The sequence below is a fragment of the Hevea brasiliensis genome, chromosome 8, assembly GCF_030052815.1.
Source record: "Hevea brasiliensis isolate MT/VB/25A 57/8 chromosome 8, ASM3005281v1, whole genome shotgun sequence".
NCBI classification, from domain to species: Eukaryota; Viridiplantae; Streptophyta; class Magnoliopsida; order Malpighiales; family Euphorbiaceae; genus Hevea; species Hevea brasiliensis.
Genome location: NC_079500.1, coordinates 88,724,753 through 88,745,933, shown reverse-complemented (window position 1 = coordinate 88,745,933; position 21,181 = coordinate 88,724,753).

The following is a 21,181-nucleotide window of genomic DNA, read 5'->3' as shown; positions in this document are numbered from 1 at the left end:
GAACTATCCAAGTAGGTAGCACCTATCCGGTACTAGGACTCTCCCTATTTTAGGACAAAAAGGGGCATACTTACTCTTACCTTATTCTATTTATATTTTCTTATGTTCTTATTTTTTAGGGTAATCTTGGGTCATACTGTTAGGAGGATCTACACATTTTCCTACTTTGACAAATGTGTAGGTGTTACCCCGCCAACAGTATAATTCAAAATCACCTGAATTTATCCTGGTAACAAGTTTCCTCCATAGGTATCACTGAGTTAGGGTCTGTAAAAGAATAAGCATCATTTTTAACATGGCATCCTCGAGTCAGTCGGCGGAAGAAGTTTCTAGACAAGAACAAAATGCTAAACCATGGTCCAGACCACCCCATAGTTCAATGCCCCCGCAAAGTGATGTCACAAAGGCAGATACTAGCCCGCTGCCTCCATTGGACCTAGGCAAGGTTGAGGTCAGAATGACCGGTCTCGAGGGTCTATCTAGTAGTTGGAGATCGCTTCCCAATCACATCAAGGCAAAGTTTGAGGAAAAATATGGGAAGATTGCGACCCTGATACGAGTTAAAGTCCAAGTTTCGACATTAAAAGCCAAGTATGGAGTATTCTCCTTCAATGACATCGATACAACCCCCACTATGGAAGAATATCAGGCACTGCTAGAAATTCCTTATGTGGCACAGAATCAGATCTACCTACACCTCGAGCATAGACAGACCTGGAAACAGTTTGCACATATGTTGGGGATTCCCCAGGAAGAAGCAAAGGCGAGAGAAACTGTCAAAGGAAACACGCATGGATGGTATTGGACTTACCTCAAGAAGTGGTTGGATCGATACATCCAGGATAAATAATGGAAGCAAGCTTCATTGGCACTAACTTTGGGGATCTATGGCCTGATCTTGTTCCTGGGCCTTTGGGAATTATAACCTGCAGTGTAACGGAAATGTTTTGGGCTTTAGAAAAATAGAAGATCAACCCAATACCGGCAATCCTTGCAGAGACTTTATTGACTCTTACTTACTGCAGACAACAAGGCAAGGGATCCCTTAAGTGCTTTTCTCAATTGTTGCACCTCTGGATCATCAGTCACATGTGTCCTGTGGAGAGAAAGGGGTTAACTTGGTATCTTGACCAGCCTCTTATTGAGAAGATGACTAGATTAGTAATCAGCCCAAAGAGCGAGTTGCAGTGGCAAGAACGGATTCTGAGCTTCAATAGCCATGATTACTGTTGGAAGAAATTGTGGACATTGGGTCAACCTATTTTGTTCAGCACAGGGGGTAATCATTCAGTTTCTTTAATCGGAGTGACCGGGTACACAAGTTACGTCCCAGCATTGGTGATGAGGCAGTTCGGTTCAACCCAGCCCACAATCAGTATTGAAGAATACCATCAGGGTCATTACTATCATGAGCTCGATAATGAAGAAGAATTGAAAATAGCTCGCAAATCCTGGGAAAATATCACTATGACGGAAAGGTCGTCTAAAGGTCCGAGTGCCACGGGCGATTATCTTAAATGGAGAGCCAGCAGGGATCAAGGACACCTAACTGCCGATTCAACCAAACCCGAAGGCAACGGCCCCCGTCGAAACATCCTTTCAGAAGAAGCTAGCGCTTGTTTGGCCGACTCTCTACAAAAGGCGAATATCGAAAATTTGCAATTACAAGAACGAATAAAACAGTTAGAGGACCAACAGCAGATCCTCAAAAGAAAAGTAAGAAGGCTTAGGGAAGAGGCAATGATAAAAAAGATAGGGTTTGAAGAGCAAAAAACACGATGGAAAAGGGAAAAGAGCTCTCTCCAAGCTACAATGAGAGAGGCAGAAGTTCGGAATAGCAGGCTCCAAGAGAAAGTAGAATACCAAGAGATACTCATGGAAGAATACAAACAAGAGGGAAAAAGATGAAGCTTGAACTAAAGGAGCAAGCACGGCTTATCAATGAAATCTTAAAAGAATGTGCTAAGGAAAGAAAGGAAAAAGAAAGACAAGCTACTCTTTATCAAGAACTAAGAGAAAATGTTGATCAGCTGGAGAGAATGATAGCACAAGGGAAACAAGAACTCTTGCCGGAATCCGAGTATGCCCTGAAGACATTCAACCTCGCCAAACAAGAAGAAAGGCTTTATGAGTATCTCAAAAAGTGTCATTATATTATAAAGAGTCTCCCTGAGCCCAGGCCAATGTAAAGAGTGCTATGTATGAACTATTCGATTAATGAAATAACTTTGGGTCATTGTTTAGCAAATTTTGAATGAATATTATGACTCTCGTAGGAACCTCTCTCGCTAGGGTTATGCGAAAAGTTGGATGCGCCATATGGACAAGTATCATAGATACGCATTCAATCCAGTCATTCACCGTCAGACTATCGAACGATGCCATGATAAAATTGATGCAATTATTCTTCTGCAGGTTTCATTCCCGGCTCTCGGATGCCACCGTATCCTTTGTTCAAACCAGGACCCTTTTAATTTTTAACAAAATTCAAAATTCACTAAAAGACTTCTTTTTTCACTCCCTACAGGAAATCAACATTGCTTCAAGCAAAGCAAGCCTGACCAGACACACAGTTCAACCCAGACAAGTGTACTTAATAAGTTCATGAACAAGAAGGCTAATGGAAGACTAGGAACAAGTCCAGAACCTACAAGGACAAGTGTCTGAGTTAAAAGACCAAGTCTCAGAGCTCATGAAACTAATGAGGGAGATGTCCCAAAATAAGCCTGCATCAGAGCCCAACTTACCACTACCTCCCCCACCTCCTACAATGGTTGATTCTCATCATGCTTCAACCTCTTTCACCTTCCAGACACCTATCCCGGATCCAACAATCACCGTTAATCCGGCTCCCCTGAATAATGACCCACCCTTCTCCTATTACCTGGCTGTCCCAAATGCCGAACCATACCCTTCAATCCTGATCCCTCCGGTTCATTTTGCCCCTCATTTCCCAACTGGGGGAATATCTCATGTAGTAGGAGGGGAAAATAAGACAAGAGAAAATGAAAAGTTATCTGCTCTAGAAGAGAGATTAAGAGCAGTAGAGGGATTGAATATGTATGGTTCAGTAGATGTATCGTCGCTGAGACTGGTACCGGATGTTGTGGTGCCACCCAAGTTCAAAGTCCCGGAATTCGACAAATACACTGGGAATTCAGATCCTCGCATTCACTTGGCCACTTATATCACCAAAATGTCCACCCTGACAGAGGACAATCGACTCTTAGTCCACTTCTTCCACGAGAGTCTCTCCGGGGCAGCCCTGAGATGGTGTATTCAGTTGGACAGGAGCAAATTGCGCTTTTGGAAAGATTTGGCTAACGCTTTCTTGAAACAATATAAGTTCAACTACGACGTTGCCCCCACAAGGAGAGACCTCCAAAACCTAGTGCAGAGAGACAGGGAAAGTTTCAAAGAATATGCCCAGAGGTGGAGAGAGAAAGCGACAGAAGTATATCCTCCAGTGACTGACAATGAGCTTTGCTCCCTGTTCATTGAAACATTGAAGGCTCCTTATTTCAATCTAATGATTGGAAATACCTCCAACAGCTTCTCGGACATCATCCAAGCTGGTGAAAGAATCGAAGCTAACCTCAGGTTAGGACGGTTGCAGGAGATGATTGAGAATCCTGTGAAGAAGACTGCCATTTTTGGCAAAAAGAAAGAGGGTGATGTGCATTCCATCACCCGACAGAACAACCACTCCCCATTTCCCCAGAATAATTATCGGCCATATCCTCCCCCTTATGGCCCAACAATTGCCAACATTCCAATCCCTTTCCCAAATTATCCTCATCCACGCCCACAGTATCCACCACCAATAACCTACCAGCCCAGACCACTTCCTCAACTTACTCAACCCAGACCACTCCAAAATAACCCAAGACCACAAAGAAATCTTGATCCACCCCTTTTCCTCCCACTCAGCGAAATATACCGATACCTTATCGGTATAAATCAGATAGTGCCGATCCCCCTTGACCCAATTTAGCCACCATATCCCAGGTGCTATGATGCCAGTGCCCAGTGCGAGTATCATGGAGGGGCACAAGGGCACTCAATCGATAATTGCGAGGCACTCAGGGGGAGGGTGCACGCTCTAATCAGAAATGGGTGGTTAAAAATCGAAGGGAATGGCTCCCTTCCTAATGTCACCTCAAACCCATTGCCCAATCATGGTATGGGCAATGGCATGAATATGATCGATTTAGGAGAAGAAGGGTCAACCTTGAAGGTAAATCAACTGATTCCTCACTTTGAGGAGATTTTTACCATGGCAGTGAGGGAAGGTTACCTCTACCCTCAAACACTAGAGCTTGAAGATAATGCGGGATGCCCCTATCATGGAGGAGCAGCTAACCATGAGCTGCAAAATTGTGGGGAGTTCAAATAAGAGGTCCAGAACTTACTGTCCCTCAAAGTCTTAAGATGCCAATCAAGGTCGAAAATGGAGGGCGGAGTAAATACAGCCCGATTTGGCCAAAATGCCTCCACCTCTAATCACAGAATCACCTTCTCTGCACCAGCATCATCACCAGCAGTAACAATCATCTGAACCCCACCCCAGCTCCCAGTCACAAACACTCGTGTTGTGCCCTGGAACTATGATTTTCAAGTCTTCACCCAAGGAGCATCGAGCAGTACACCAGCTCCTAGCCTTGCCTCACCCTCAGCACCTCCTAAACCATGCTTCGCTCCTCATGAATACTTCAAAATGACTTACGCTGGACCTTCTGGTAATGATACTCCCCAATTAAAACCCCAGCCCATCACTACCATAAAATCCTCCCCACTTGAGCAAGAGGTTGAATTTATAACCCAAAGTGGGAGATGTTATGGGAACGAAGAGAAGGAAAAGAAGAGAGGGAAAGTAAAAATGGGAGAGCCATGAGAGAATACGGAAGAGGAGGTTGAAGAAGTGGAGAGAAAAGAACCTATGGAACCAAAAGAAGAGGAGGAGCTTTTGCTTCAAATAATGAAGCAAAGTGAGTACGACGTTGTTGAGCAGTTAAGGAAGACACTTGCTCGAATTTCAGTGCTGTCACTGATTTTGAACTCAGAAGTGCATCGCTAAGCTTTGCAGAAGATTTTGGGTCAGGCCTTCGTTAACCCCGATATCACACTGGGGCAATTCGAGAAGATAGTGGGACAAATTCAGGCATCCAGTTTTGTCACTTTTTCAGAAGAAAAGATAGACCCTGCAGGCTTAAAGCACACTAAAGCTCTACATGTGACAATAAAATGTAAAGGTTGCATAGTTGCCAAGGTCGTCATTGACAATGGATCTGCGCTCAACGTCTTGCCTAATGCCACCTTGGCTAGGCTACCAGTTGACTGGTCAAACATACGTCAAAGTTCTATGGTGGTAAGAGCTTTTGACGGCACAAGGAGGGAGGTACTGGGAGACATTGACTTGCGACTCCAAATTAATGCATGCACTTTCAACGTCACGTTCCAAGTGATGAACATTGAACCTGCATACACTATGTTGCTAGGGAGGCCTTGGATCCATTCAGCAAATGCCATACCTTCAACCCTGCATCAAAAAATTAAGTACATCATGGACGGCAGGATCATCACTGTGAAGGGGGAGGAAGCCATGCTGGTCACCAAGCCGCAATCACTTCCTTATATGGAAGCAGCTGAGGAATCGTTGGAAAGCTCTTTCCAGGCTCTTGAATTATAAGAAACCACCTCAAGAAATGAAGGGGCTACGGCTATGGTAGCGAAGGTGATGCTGAAGAATGGATATGAGATGGGCAAGGGGCTAAGCGCCACATTATAAGGGATCGTCGAACCCATACCAGCCATCCAAAAGGTTGGCCATTGCGGCTTGGGTTATAAGAAAGACGCCCTCATGGATGGACGATTCTAGATGAGAAGTATGCTTCGAGATCAGAGATTTGATCATAAAATCGGGAAAATGAAGGTAGTCCCGAAAATCACAGAGGTCTTCACCAAGCTGGTCATTGAAAATCCAGTGGAAGCTGAAGAATCACCCGATGAACCATCCATTGATGTCATCCATCTCGATTCCTTGTATGAAGCCCTGATCTCGCTAATAGCTGAAGGGCAAGAACTGGACAACTGGACAGCAGAGGACATTCCTGTATTCAATTTCGAGTAAAGTACTTTTGGTTATATACACTTGATCATTTCGTCCATGGTGACGAGTGTAATATTGTAAATGGACCCTTTTCTTATGATGCAAATATTAATGGATTAATAGCGCATTTTACATTCAATTCTCTTTTCCTTATTTCTTTTGCCATTTTCATAATATATTCCACTTTCGTTTCTTCAGGACCATTCATCAATTAACATCTAATAATCCAATAGACTCAGAAATTCCTCTGGTTAATTTTGAAATCCCCATAACTGCCATTACTTCAAGTGATTCTGAGGAGGAACTTGCAGAAGAAAGGGACGAGAGAGATGAACCTTCCCTAGTGCCTTGTGGGGACAAAACGTACATCATAAATCTAGGCACGAAAGAAATAAAAAGGGAACTTAAGGTTGTGGGGAGTGGAGAATTAGAAGATATGTTCAGTTTGCTCAAAGAATTCTTAGATGTATTTTCATGGAGCTATGACGATATGACCGACTTAGACCCCCAGATTGTGACGCACAAAATTCCCTTAATTCTCGGGATGATCCCAGTAAAGCAGAAACTAAGAAGAATGAACCCTGACACGCTACTCAAAGTTAGGGATGAAGTCAAAAAGCAGTATGATGCTGGGTTTCTGGAAGTAGTCAAATATCCTCAATGGATAGCTAACGTTGTCCCGGTAATGAAGAAGGACAGGAGAGTCAGGGTGTGCATTGATTACAGGGTCTCAATAAAGCAAGCTTGAAAGATGATTTCCCTCTCCCACACATAGACGTGCTAGTAGACAATACTGCAGGATTGGGCAGATGTTCCTGAATCGATGGGGCATCCGGGTACAATCAAATCCCCATGGATGAACAAGATAAGGAGAAAACTACTTTTATCACTTAGTGGGGGGTATTCTGTTATCGGGTCATGCCATTTGGCTTAAAGAATGCAGGCACTACCGACCAACGTGCTATGGTCACATTATTCCATGATATGATACACAAAGAAGTGGAGGTGTACATGGATGATATGATAATCAAATCCAGAGAAGGAGAAAGCCATGTACAAGTGCTGAGGAAAGTGTTCAAAAGGCTCAGAAAGTATAAGCTGAAGTTGAACCCCGCCAAATGCGTGTTCGGAGCTAGATCTGGGAAGTTGTTGGGATTCATAGTGAGTGAGAAGGGAATAGAAGTAGATCCAAACAAAGTTCGAGCCATTCAAGAGATGCCATCTCCAAAAATAGAAAGGGAGGTGCGCAGTTTTTTGGGGAAGCTGAACTACATCTCGAGATTTATTTCCAACCTCACCGCTAAACCTGAGCCTATCTTTAGACTACTCCGAAATAACAACACCACTCAATGGGATTCAGTTTGTCAAGAGGCTTTCGAGAAAATTAAGCAAGACTACAAATCCACGACATCTGGTTCCTCCGTGGTGAAGACCGTTGATTTTATACATGGTTGTCCAACAGAATTCAATGGGATGTGTTTTGGGGTAGCATGATGATACCAGTCGAAGAGAGAGGGCTATTTATTACCTGAGCAAGAAGTTCAATGATTGTGAGTCAAGGTACTCCTTCCTAGAAAAAACTTGTTGCGCATTAGCCTGGGCGGCAAATCGGCTTAAACACTACATGTTGAATCATAAGACATGGCTCATCTCCAGGATGGATCCTATCAAGTATGTATTCAAAAGCCCATTTGTGCCGGGAAGGATAGCGAAATGGCAGGTCATACTCTCTCAATATGACATTGTCTATATGACCCAAAAAGCAGTGAAAGGTAGCATAATCGTCGATCTTCTAGCAGAGAACCCTATCCAAGATTATGAAGCCTTGGATTTCGAGTTCCTCGATGAGCATGTTAATGAAGTCGATGGCGAGGAAAAAGAACCAACTGATGTATGGGAAATGTATTTTGATAGAGCTATCAATTTATCTTGTAACATCCTCATTTTAGCTAATCCGTACAGTCTACTGTTCCGGTGACAAGTGTCGATCCGGACAGCTAGAATTCGGAAAAATATTTAAACTAAAGTGAGGAACCAAAAATTAACTCAAATAATTAATAAGAAAAAAATTTAGAAAAAATTATAAAATAATTCTTGGGACCCCAGAGAAGGGTCATTGAGGTTCTTATGGCATTAGAATGCCAAGAAAATACTTAGAAAAATTTTTCAATCGGTATAGATAAATTTGGCCGGTTAAGCCAAACAGAGGGCATTTTGGTCATTTCGTCTTCAGAGATGATTTTTGGGCCAACTTGTCCAGTTAAATAAATAATTTATATGACATAAAATATAAATAAATATCATTAAAAATTCAATTGAAATTAAGTAAACAAGAAAAGAAAAGAAAATGGGATTTATTAACTCATGCTTATGTAAGCATGAGGTAATTAAAAAGGGATGGCCAATTAAATTAAAGGAAGACATTTATAATACATAAATGGGCAAAAAAAAAAAGACAATTCAATCGAATTTTCTGTAGCCACTCTTCTTCCCCAAGAAGACGTTTCATGCTCCTCTTTTCCCTTCTCCATTTTCATGCTTACAAAGCTTGAATCCACACCCTTTCTCACCATAAAAACCCTAGTTGTCTTCACAAAAAATTCACCCCACACCTTGAGGAAGCTTTGGGCAGCAAATTTTTGAAGAAAAATTGAAGTTTTGCAAGACCCAAACTTAGTTCCAAAGAGGTTAGTGACCAATCCTTGCTTTCTTTTTGAAATGCATGTTTAGGGACAAAAATTGAGCTAGAAAATGAGAGAAACTTAAATGAAATTGATAATTATGTAAACCTCCATTTTTAGTAGCTATGTGAAGGGTAGGGTTTTGATTGTTTTCCTTGAATAAATTTGGTATTGTGGCTGCCCATAACACTAACCTATTGTTTAGAATGGTGAAAAGTAAGTGAATGCATGAATTGAGATGGAATGGGTTAGGGTTTGGGTATAAAATGGAGACTTTGATCATGTAATGGTTAAAGTGAGTTTTAATGGTCAATTAGTGACCATTTGGATATGGGTAAACAAGAAATGAAGTGGTTTGTGTAGTGGGAATTGAGATTAGTGTGGCTGCCCATGGTGACCAGCAGAATTGGACATGAGTCCAGCAGATTTGGGTAGCTATAACTTAAATTTTAGAGGTTCAATTGGTGCAAGGCCAATTGGACATGAAACTAGACACATAATGGCACAACTTTGGTGAAGAAACCATGCCCATAAAACCAAACCAACTGGACCAAAAGCTTGCCTTAATCCGGGTGACCTGCAGTCTGATTCTACAGAATGACTAAATGAACAGTGATTATTCATTTGGCCATAACTCAATGTAGAAAGGTCCAATTGACCTGAAATTTTACCAGCAACAAGCTGAGATATAGACCAACAACTTTCATGAAGAAACCTACCCCAAATTATGACCAGAACCTATCCAATAAGTAAGTTGCAGTCACTGTTCACTGCACTGTAGATATGGTCAGTCTAGAAAAATTCTAATCCAGCCAGTTGTGGTTTTTGGACCATAACTTGAGCTAAAAAACTACAAATGGAGTGATTCAAAAAAGGAAATTCAACTAGACAAAATAAGAAACAACTTTCATGTTGATCATTTTACCAAATTCCCACTGCAAAAATGACCAATGGAACAGTAAATATAAGGTATAAAAACTGAAATTTCTGCTCAATTAACTTTAAGCTTAGAAATGGTATTGGCAACCAATATCAACAAATTTTGAATGTAAAAGGTGGTATGTTGGGAGTATTAAAACCAATGTACCTATTGTCTATGCAAAAGTTAACATTTTAGTTGACTAATGAAGTGAATAGTAACACCAAACTTGAAATTCAAAAATTGTAAAACTTTAAAGTGTAAAATGCCCTAGTATACCTAACAAGATTGGTTTGGATAGCCTGACATGCCAATAGGGTTCTGTTAGCAGTATTGCATATGGCTTCATGCCATTCTGTGTTTCATGGCTTTCCCATGCCATTCTGTGAAACAATAGCATTTGGCTATGTTATTTGAGTTGATATGCTTGGGTTTTAACCCTGATAATTATTACAGCTTATTAGCTGTTCTATTGCACACCGGGAGACACAATGTGACCGATAGTGTGATGGTTCGAGGTACTTAGTACCTAGTACCAGTTTACCCGTTTATCCAGTCCAGTTTACTAGTATGGGTTACTCGGGCAATGTTAATGAACCTTACCAAAATTTTAAATCGTATAATAATGCAATAATACCAGAAATTAAGTCTACAAAAAAAAAATGAAATCATACATTTTGCATAATTATTTTATTCTATTTTATTTTATTTTATATTGTCACCACTAAGCAGAATTGCTTAGCGCGTCGCTTTTGCCACGCGCAAATACTGGAGACCTAGCTGGGGAGCCCAGCAGACACCAGACAGTGTGAGCTTACAGAGCTGCATCAGGTGTTCAGAGTCACCTCACATCTGCACTGCATATGGTAGGACGTTAGGACTATAGGTGGCTCTTTTGTATTTTGCATTTTGTATTAGTTTGGATTGTAACTATAAACTCCTATAATTATGTATTAATCTAAATATATGAAATTTCATATTATTGAGATTTTCTGCATTATGTATGTTGATAAATGAAATGTTGAGAATTATTTGTGAATATGCTTCAAGTGATGAAGTGAACAGAAAAGTTTTGAAAATAATATCGTGATTGAGATTGAGATTTTGAGATTGACTTGAATATATATAATGGAGTTTGGAATTGGAAATTATTTTGGAAGTATTTTTAAACAGGTTTAGAAGAACTGTTTTTCCAATTTACAGCCGGCATTCTGCCAAATTTTCTATAAAATTTGCAGATAAATTCGGATTTATCAAAATTGAAAATAAATAAATTATAAAGGGATAAATTGTAATAAAACATAAATTGGTGCTCCAGCACACTGAGTGACATAACTTGCTCGGCTACACTGTAGACAGGTAAGGGGTGTCACATATATGGTAATGGAATTGGAGCAGTGCTGGTATCCCTGGATGGAAGACACTTCCCAATAGCCATCAAATTAAGATTCGACTGCACCAACAACGTCGCAGAATACGAAGCCTACGTGATGGGTTTATAGGCTGCCATCGAAATGAGAGTCAGAAAGTTGGAGGTGTATGGTGATTCGGCCTTGATCTTTTATCAAGTCAAGGGAGAATGGCAAACCAAGGATCCAAAGTTAATCCCATATCAGAAGTACCTACTGGAATTGATCAAGAAATTTGAAGAAATTTCTTTCGCTCACCTCAGTCGGGACAAAAATCAATTCGCAGATGCCTTAGCCACCCTGGCTGTCATGGCTCAAATGGAAGAAGGGCAAACGACTCAGGTATTAGAGATCAAAGCAAGGAGTGAGCCGGCGTACTGCTTCATGATCGAGGAAGAAATTGATGGTAAACCTTGGTATCATGACATCCAGGTCTACATCAAGACCAGAGAATTCCCCCCTGGGGCAAGTAGAAAAGAAAGGAGAATGATCCAAAGATTAGCTTTGGGATACTTCCCCAGTGGCGAAATTCTGTACAGAAGGAGCTCCAACAATGAATTGTTGAGATGCGTAGATGCAAAAGAAGCAAGGAGGATTCTTTTCGAGACTCATGAGGGGAATTGTGCAACCCATGCTAATGGGCATATGATGGCTAAGCAAATCATGAGACGGGGATACTTCTGGACTACTATGGAGAAAGATTGCATTGAGTATTTTCGAAAGTGTCATAAATGTCAAATCTATGCAGATCCGATAAATGTCCCGCCTCATCAACTGTTCAGCCTCGTCTCGCTATGGCCTTTCGCAATGTGGGGAATTGACGTGATTGGTCCCATCAATCCCAAGGCATCCAATGGGCATAGATTTATCCTGGCAACTATTGACTATTTTTCTAAATGGGTCGAAGTGACATCATATGCTCACATCACACAGAACACATTCCTCAAATTCCTCAGAAATAATATTATATGTTGACACGGCCTCCCCAGCGAAATCGTCACTGATAACGCCAAGAATTTGAATGGTCCGAAGATCCAGAGATTATGTGATCAATACAAGATTCGACATCTCAATTCCTCACCGTACCATCCCCAGATGAATGGAGTGGTAGAAGCCACAAACAAAAATCTCAAGAGAATAATTCGGAAAATGACGGTCACCTATAAAGACTGGCATGATATGCTTCCCTACGCCCTTCACGCATACCAGACCTCTGTGAGAACATCAACTAGGGCAATTCCATACTCACTGGTATATGGGATGGAAGTTATTCTACATATCGAAGTAGAAATCCCTTCCCTAAGGATTCTAAAGGAATCCGGGATTGATGAGTCGGAATGGATCCAGTCAAGGTTGGACCAATTGAATTTGCTAGACGAGAAAAGGCTAGCGGCGGCATGTCATGGGCAGTTGTACTAGAGAAGAATGGCTAGGGCATTTAACAAAGGCATCCGCCCACGCGAATTTCAACCAGGAGATCCCGTCCTAAAAAAGGTGCTCCCAAATCAAAACGATGTTCGGGGCAAATGATCACCAACCTATGAGGGACCCTATGTGGTTAAAAAGGCGTTTTCTGGTGGGGCCCTAATCTTGACCCATATGGATGGTGAAGAATTTTCAAGACCTGTGAATGCCGACACTGTCAAGAGGTATTATGCCTAAAAAAAAAAAGGGGTGAAAATGCGAAAGGACGCCCTAACAAAATGTGAGAAAGAAGGCAAAAACACGGAAGGGCGCTTTCTATAAAATGAGTGAAGTGTGAAAACTCGAAAAGGCACCCTGAAAAAGAAAAGAAAAAAGAAAATAAAATCTGAGGGCGAAAACCCGAAAAGGGCGTCCTTAGAACCAGAAAATGGAGAAATAAGGAAGGGAACATGGGACTAGAAACGAAAATAAACCATCACGGCATGAATCTTCGTCAATAGAATGCTTGAAATAATGGCAGTTAAGAGACTTCAGAGTCAACTACAAGGAATCTGTGAGATCTATCCTTGTACCCTTTTTCTTTGAAACTGTACCTTTATCCCTCAAACCATAATAAAGTCCTCCTTTCACTTTGATCTATCTTCTTCGCACATTTGCGTATTAATTTATCTTTTTGCTTTATTTTTCCCGTATACTCACACTCTAATATTGTCTTTTTCTACCTCTTTATTTTATGCGCTATTAATCTATTAGAATTTTGTCATAAGTTTAGGATTTGGATGTTGATAACCTTATTTACTTTTCTGTGAGATTTACAGGGAATGGTAAAAAAAAAAACAAAAAACTAGAGGTGAAAACCTGGAAGGGCACTTCTAGTCAGATGGGCGAAAGGGAAAGTGAAAACCCGCAAGGGCGCTTTTCGCAAATAAGAAGGTCAAGAACAGAAAGAGAGTCCTGAGAAGTGAGTAAGGAATGGAAAATGATGGGTTAAGTTTTGCAACTCGTCTCCCATTAATCGTTCATCTTCAGGATCCTGTTAAGTACACTTCGTCGCGAAAGAACTTCTCGTGTCAGGTTAGGCTTGCTTTGTAAGTTGATTTTTAATTTCCCCCATTTAAATTTCTGTTATCAACCTCTGGTTCCTTGATCTAAGTTGATTTTTAATTTCCCGCATTTAAATTTATGTCATCAACTTCTGGTTCCTTGATCTAAGTTGATTTTAATCTTTTGCATTTAAATTTATGTCATTAACCTCTGGTTCCTTGATCTAAGTTGATTTTAATTTTCCCACATTTAAATTTCTGTTATCAACCTCTGGTTCCTTGATCTAAGTTGATTTTTAATTTTTCGCATTTAAATTTCTGTTATCAACCTTTGGTTCCTTGATCTAAGTTGATTTTTAATTTCCTACATTTAAATTTCTGTTATCAACCTTTGGTTCTTTGATCTAAGTTGATTTTAATTTTTCGCATTTAAATTTATGTCATCAACCTCTAGTTCCTTAATCTAAGTTGATTTTAATCTTTCGCATTTAAATTTATGTCATCAACTTCTGGTTCCTTGATATAAGTTAATTTTAATTTTCCTGCATTTAAAATTCTGTTATCAACCTCTGGTTCCTTGATCTAAGTTGATTTTTAATTTCCCGCATTTAAATTTCTGTTATCAACCTCTAGTTCCTTAATCTAAGTTGATTTTTAATTTCCCACATTTAAATTTCTGTTATCAACCTCTGGTTCCTTGATCTAAGTTGATTTTTAATTTTTCGCATTTAAATTTATGTCATCAGCCTCTGGTTCCTTGATCTAAGTTGATTTTAATATTTCACATTTAAATTTATGTGATCAACTTCTAGTTCCTTGATCTAAGTTGATTTTTAATTTCCCGTATTTAAATTTCTGTTATCAACCTCTGGTTACTTGATCCAAGTTCATTTTAATTTTTCAGCATTTAAATTCCTGTTACCAACCCCTGGGTCTTTGACCTAAGTTGGTTTTAGTTTCCTAAACTTAATTTTGAGTTCCAAAGTTTTAATACCCAATCGCCCAAAATATGGGTATGAATCTTTACATAATTCCTACTCGGGAAAATTTTTCCCTTCAATAGAAATTATGTAAAGAGGGGCAGCTGTCGACACCAAATTTTGGCCGAACCCCGAAATCAATAGACTTTGAAATCGATCCCCAGCACCAAGTCTCCATGTCGTTCAATTCATTTCCGATCTCTCTTCATAGGGATCAAACCGACACCAAGTCTCCTTGTCAGTCAATCACATTTCCGGTCTCTCTTCAAAGAAATTGAACCAATACCAAGTCTCCATATCGTTCAAATCCTTATCGATCTCTCAAACCAATTGTCAAGTCTTCTAGCCAGTCAATCACATTTTTGATCTCTCGTCAAATGAAATCAAACCAACATTAGGTCTTCGTGCCATCCAGTCTTATTTCTGATCTCCCTTTCATAAATATTGCGGATAATTGTTTAATAAAATTAAGGTTTTAATCTGGCTTAATGTTGCTTCCTATCTTAAATGTTCAAATCAGGTTTCCAATTTTAATAATCTTAAGTCCCGTTCGGTGTTTGTTCTCAGCCAATCTCATGCTTACAATGTTTTTTCGACCTCTTATACTTAGATTAATAATCACTTTTAAGTTTGATGTTCTAATTGGTTCAGATAGTCAAGCACTTGTACAATTTAGATACTTTCCGATCACATCCAGTCATTGAACAAAAGAGAGAATTTCATTTCATTTCAAAATAAAATACAACTCATTCGGCTGGAGGATTACCCCCAGCCTGTTCTACATTTCGCTCACCCTCTCTATTTCCCTTAGCTTCCTCCTCGCTCTCCTCTTCGTCTTGGGGAGCCAGGTCCACCATCCAGGAAAAGTCCTCCTCGGGATAACGCTTCTTGAGCTCGGCCAAAAGGTCCCCGTGGGCGTTCACATAAGCACCGGCCTCCCTCGTCACTGCCTCTTCTTCTTTCACTCTAAGTTCTTCAGTGAGGCGAGCGACATCAGCAGCTCGGAGCGCCCAAGCTTCTTCAAGAGCATGAGCCTGCTCGGCTAATTTATCCTCATAGAATTTCATCCGCCCCTCAATTTCAGCTATATATTCTCGGGCGGATGAAAGTTGAGCTCGGGCGGAAGCCGCTTCCTGACCCACCTTCTGGATCTCCTACTTCAAATGATGAGCCTTTTCCCTGATAATATGCTGGTTCACTAAGCTCTCCACGCTCAAGCTCATCGTCTGGGTCAGGAGATCGTCGATGTTGCCTTGGGTCAGCCTGTTTCGATCCTTCTGGAGGTAGATGGAAGCTCCCAGAACCTTTCTCAAGCCCAGATTCTCCCTTACAGATCGGTTCTTCTCCAGGGAGTGAATCAAAACTTGAGCACCGCGGGAAAGGGTCGGCGAAGTAGGTTGGGAAGGACACCCTTCCGCACTCGAAGCAACCGGTGGAGGTGGTGGTGGTGGCTCTTCTTGTCGAGGCAGAGACCGAACCACTTCTATTTCAGGGATCAGCGGTCCCGAGGGTCAGGACGAGCCTCCTTGCATCTCCCCTGGATCGTGCCTTGGCGTCTGTGAGGCCTCGGCACGCTTCATCTCCCGCACTTTCCTAGAGACCTCTCTCTTCCACTTTCGGCTCTCTTTGGAAGCCTCGCCAGTCACCATACCTGCACAAAGAAAAAGTCAGTGAGTTCGCTAAGGCCCAGAGATCAGAGATATAGAAAGTTCTGAGGCCGAGGTCAGAGAGCTGAAGCCTGCGTTCTTTGCCGGTAACTAGCTGCATCATCCAATGATGCAGTTCGGCCATCACTGCATCTAAACAGGAAAACTTCTGATTGGCCGCCTGATCCTTTAGCTCCATTACCATTGCGCCCTCTTCCCTACTCAAGGCGATGTGCTTCGGGAGTGATGGGCCCAGATGCAGCCAGCTACGCGGGAAACCCTCAAAACCGTTCGAAATCTTGCTCCTCAGAATAAAGAAGTGATTCTTCCAATTCTTCAGCGAGAAGGGCAGATCGGTAAAGAGCCCACAATGCGGTTTTGCCTGAAAGAACCAGTACTCATCGTCCTTTCGATGAGTTAGCCTATGTAGCTCGGCGAACACCTTCGTTGTAGGACTGAGTCCCTTAGCTCGGCAGAGGCCTCTGAAGGCTACTAGGATCCGGCATGAGTTCGGATGTACTTGGGCTATATATACTTAGTGGAATTTCAGAACGTCCTTGAAGAAGTCATCAAGAGGAAACCGTAGCCTGGCTTTTAATTGCTCTTTGTATATCATGATCATATCATTTTCTTTGAAGAAATGATCGGCTCGGAGATAGCCATGGCATCTGATAAGCTTGTATGAGTCGGTCTGAAGATTGTATTCTTGGCTAATCGTTTGCAGATCGGTTTCTTGAAGGATAGATGGTAGCTCATCCATGGGAAGGCTCTCTCTCCCTGAGGAATGCGTTCGTCTTGAGGGTGCCGCTTGGCCACGGGCTAAAACGGAGGTTGTAGGAGGTTCAGATCGCTCGCTTGGTCCGACCACTTCAACCTCATCTGACTACCACGAGACATGAACGGAAGGGGGGCTCGCCGCTCTCTGACCCTCGGCGCTGCTCATTTTCAAAGAAAAGAGAAAATTTAACTAAAAGAAAGATCAAAACCCTTACGGGAGTGTGATCGATATCGGAAGAACTTGAAAAATGAGAGAATTTTGGAATCGCTCGCGAGATGCTGAAAATGACATAAGAGAGCAACTGGCTTACCCATCCCCTATTTATACCCGTCTGAGCATTTAATGCTCACAGTGTCCCAAGCGGTGCATTGGTTAGCGGGATTCACCAGCTTTTTTGACACATCGCAAGAACATTCCAGAAACTCCATAAATAAATAAGGGGAGATCCGCTAGTTAAAGATCGGCAAATTAAGGTAGATGTTCAGAATTATAGATCGGCTAAGGGCTATTCAGTTAGGAATCAGATCGAATAAACACATTAGAGATCGGAAAATAATCAATGCAATAATAGTAAATTGATAATTGTCAAAATAAAATTTCATTTCCAAAAGGTCAGATTACATCATGTGGGCGATCTCTAGAGATCGGATTACATTAAAGGTCAGATTACATCATTTGGGCGATCTCTGGAGATCGACGGTACATCCTACCTAATAAAGACCTATGTCAAAACCAAGTCTCGTGGCTAAATCAAAAGATATGTTTGATCAGGAAATCAACCATCGACATCGGATAGATGTATAGCTCAGATGGGGTGACTATGACTCTCATGAGGATAGGAGAGGTTATCGTCAATGTTATCGCTTGAAACCGAGTTGCTGTCGGGACACCCGATGTGGTGAGGAGCCAAGTGAACTTCGAAGGGCAGTCACCAATGATAAGAGGGAAATTAGTAGTCTTCATCATTTTTTATATCCACTTTTATTTTCCAAGCTCAATCTCATTCAAATCCGGTTATTGTCATTTCGGCTCGACTGCATTTTAACTTGGTACTCTTCATTTCAAGGCAAGCATTAGTCCCCAGACTATTAGCACGCAGCTCTACTATATTTGTGACTCCATAGTTAGTTCAATAGATTCAACTCTCTATCGGTGAGTGTTTAGACCGTTGCTTTACCAAGTGCTCATTTTTTTTATATATTTATTTTCTTTGTTTTCATGCTCGTAATTTTCGTCAAGTTTATGTTATGTTAAAGACCCCACGAAGGTGGTTATTCTCTTGAGTTTAGCCTTTATTACCTTCAAATGTAGGTGTTCTGGTCCCGAGTAACATATAGGTAGTTTGATAAAATGTTGGTAGCTGTATCTTAACACGAGAGTTTCTTCAAAATAATAAAAGATTGGGTAATAAATTAGAAGAAAATTATGAAGTAGAACCACTAGACTAGCTCAGGAGATGACTTGGTATAGTGGGGGATTGAGGTAAGATCGGATCCCAGACTAGTAAACGGAAGAGATCGGATATTGCCTATTAAAAGGTATTGGTAAGACAATCACATAGGAGATCGGTAAAAATTTAGTCTGTATCCCCTACCTAGTTATAAGGTACCAATGGATTAAGAGAAGCCTTGTTCGAGCTCTCAGCATCTTCGGATGTCAGAACCCTTAGTCTAAGGTCTTTACGACATACGATCGTAATTAAATCTCAAGAGGTCGGGGGAGAGTTCTTACCCGATCCTCATTCAAATGAAAAAAGAGATCGGAGGAGATTTCTTATCCGATTCTTAATAAAAATTTTATTAAAAGAGATCAGAGGAGAGTTCTTATCCGATTCTCAACCAAAATAAATATTAAATGAGATCGGAGGAGAGTTCTTATCTGATTCTCAATCAAAATTTTAATAAATATTAAAAGAGATCGGAGGAGAGTTCTTATCCGATTCTCAATTAAAATTTTTAATAAAAGAGATCGGATGAGAGTTCTTATCCGATTCTCAATCAAAAATATTAATAAATATTAAGAGAGATCGGAGGAGAGTTCTTATCCGATTCTCAATAAAAAATATTAATAAATATTAAATGAGATCGAATGAGAGTTCTTATCCGATTCTCAATAAAAAATATTAATAAATATTAAATGAGATCGAAGGAGAGTTCTTATTCGATTCTCAATAAAAATATTAATAAATATTAAATGAGATCGGAGGAGAGTTCTTATCCGATTCTCAATCAAAAATTTTAATAAATAATTAAATGAGATCGGAGGAGAGTTCTTATCCAATTCTCAATCAAAATTTTAATAAATATGCAAAGATCGGAGGAGAGTTCTTATCCGAGATTCCCCACTCAAACTTTAAGCAGATTATTCCTAGAGATCGGAAGAGGCTTTTACCCGGGTTACCTTAAATTCAAACTAAAATAACATAATACGTAAAGTGATCCCCTAAACCAAAACCGCTACGCAACATCAACTCACTAAGGGTCGTCTCATGTACTTATGTATCTGGGTAACCTGAAATAGTAAAAAATCAAATATTCCCTTTTATCAAAGGGATTAACACCATCATTCTAACCCCCCTAACTTCCGATTTTAATTTGTAAAGAGCATAATGTTAAATCTGTTTACCCTCATAGAGGGACGAGGCGGGGTGCCTAACACCTTCCCCGCCCATATGTGGACCCCGAACCTAGAATCTCTGTTTCGAAGTGGTTTCTTTTAATTTACCCTTTTTTTTGTGCAAATTGTTTTCTTTAATTTCCCTCAAAATTAAAGTGGCGACTCCTCACTCTTTCCCACTTCGGTGAGTGTTCGTCTAGGCGACCGCAAAACACCTTGCGATAGTACCATCAGAACTCGGCTCTACTGACTTTTCCCCCTTGTCTTTTTCTGCTTTCTCAACTTTTTCTGATTTTTCTTTTATCGGGGTTTCCTCTGATTCAATCCTTTCTAGCTCAAGTGCTTGAGACATGAGTTTTGAGAAGTTGCTGTGTCGGAATCCCACAACTTGCATCCTTATACAGGGCTTCAAACCTGTCTCAAATCTCTTGCACCTTGCCTTGCTGGTAGCAAGGAGACTCCCAGCATAATGACTTAAGCGGGAGAACTCCCTCTCATACTTTGCCACTGTTCTGTTGCCTTGTTTTAAACTCGGAAACTCTTGTAACTTCTGATCAACATATGCATCTGGGATGTATTTCTGTCTGAACTCTCTGATGAAGTCATCCCAGGTCATCACCGGTGGTTCAGCTAAGCTGTGGGGGATGGTCTTCCACCAATCATACGCATCCCCTTGCAGTAGCGACACGGAATACTCAAACTTTAGTTCATCTTGGCAATGCATCTTCTTAAATACTCTGTCCATTCTTTCAAGCCATTGCTCTGCCTCTAAAAGGTCCACTGTACCCTTAAATTCTGCAGCCCCATACTTCAATAACTTGTCATACTGTCTGGCTGGAGGCAGTGGTTGTGCCACAGGTGTTTGAGGTGGAGCTTGAGCAGGCATACCCCCAGCCATTTTTTGAAACATCGCAGCCATTTGTCAGGCGAATCGCGGCAGAAATCGCGCATTTGTAGGGCTGGCACTACTGACCCACTGACATTCGGTAAAGCTGGGGCTTCCCCTTATGCCTCAGCTTCAACAGACTGCTCAATTGAGCGATCCCCTTCTTCCATTTTAGTCTGAAGTTAAGGTATCTCCTGAATAAGTAACACAAGGAGATTTTCCTCCGTTAGTCATATTTATGATGTAATGCACTGTATGCAACAAATATGAACATTGAGCAGTTGTACTTAACAAAGAAAAGACACAAATTCTCAAGTTAAAACATACTTCAAAAATTTACTCTGATACCACTAAAATATGTCATACCTTACCCCTCTGTAAGGCATAACATGATCCCATAGAATACCTAATGAACTACCGCACTTCACCTACTGATAACTCATTAAGTACCCTACAAGGGATTTTAAAACAATTTTCTTATTTTTAATCAGTGGTGAGCATTTTCTAATAGGTATTTAAATCATTTAGTTAAAATTAAAAACTAGTTAATATTTTTGGCCCATTTTATTTTTTCGCAAATTTTATAAAAATTTTGATAGAGTTCCGTTTATATTTTGAGAAAACAGCTCGTCAAATACCTGTAAAAAGCACTTCTAAAATGTTTTCTCAATAACTACTTCAATTTCACA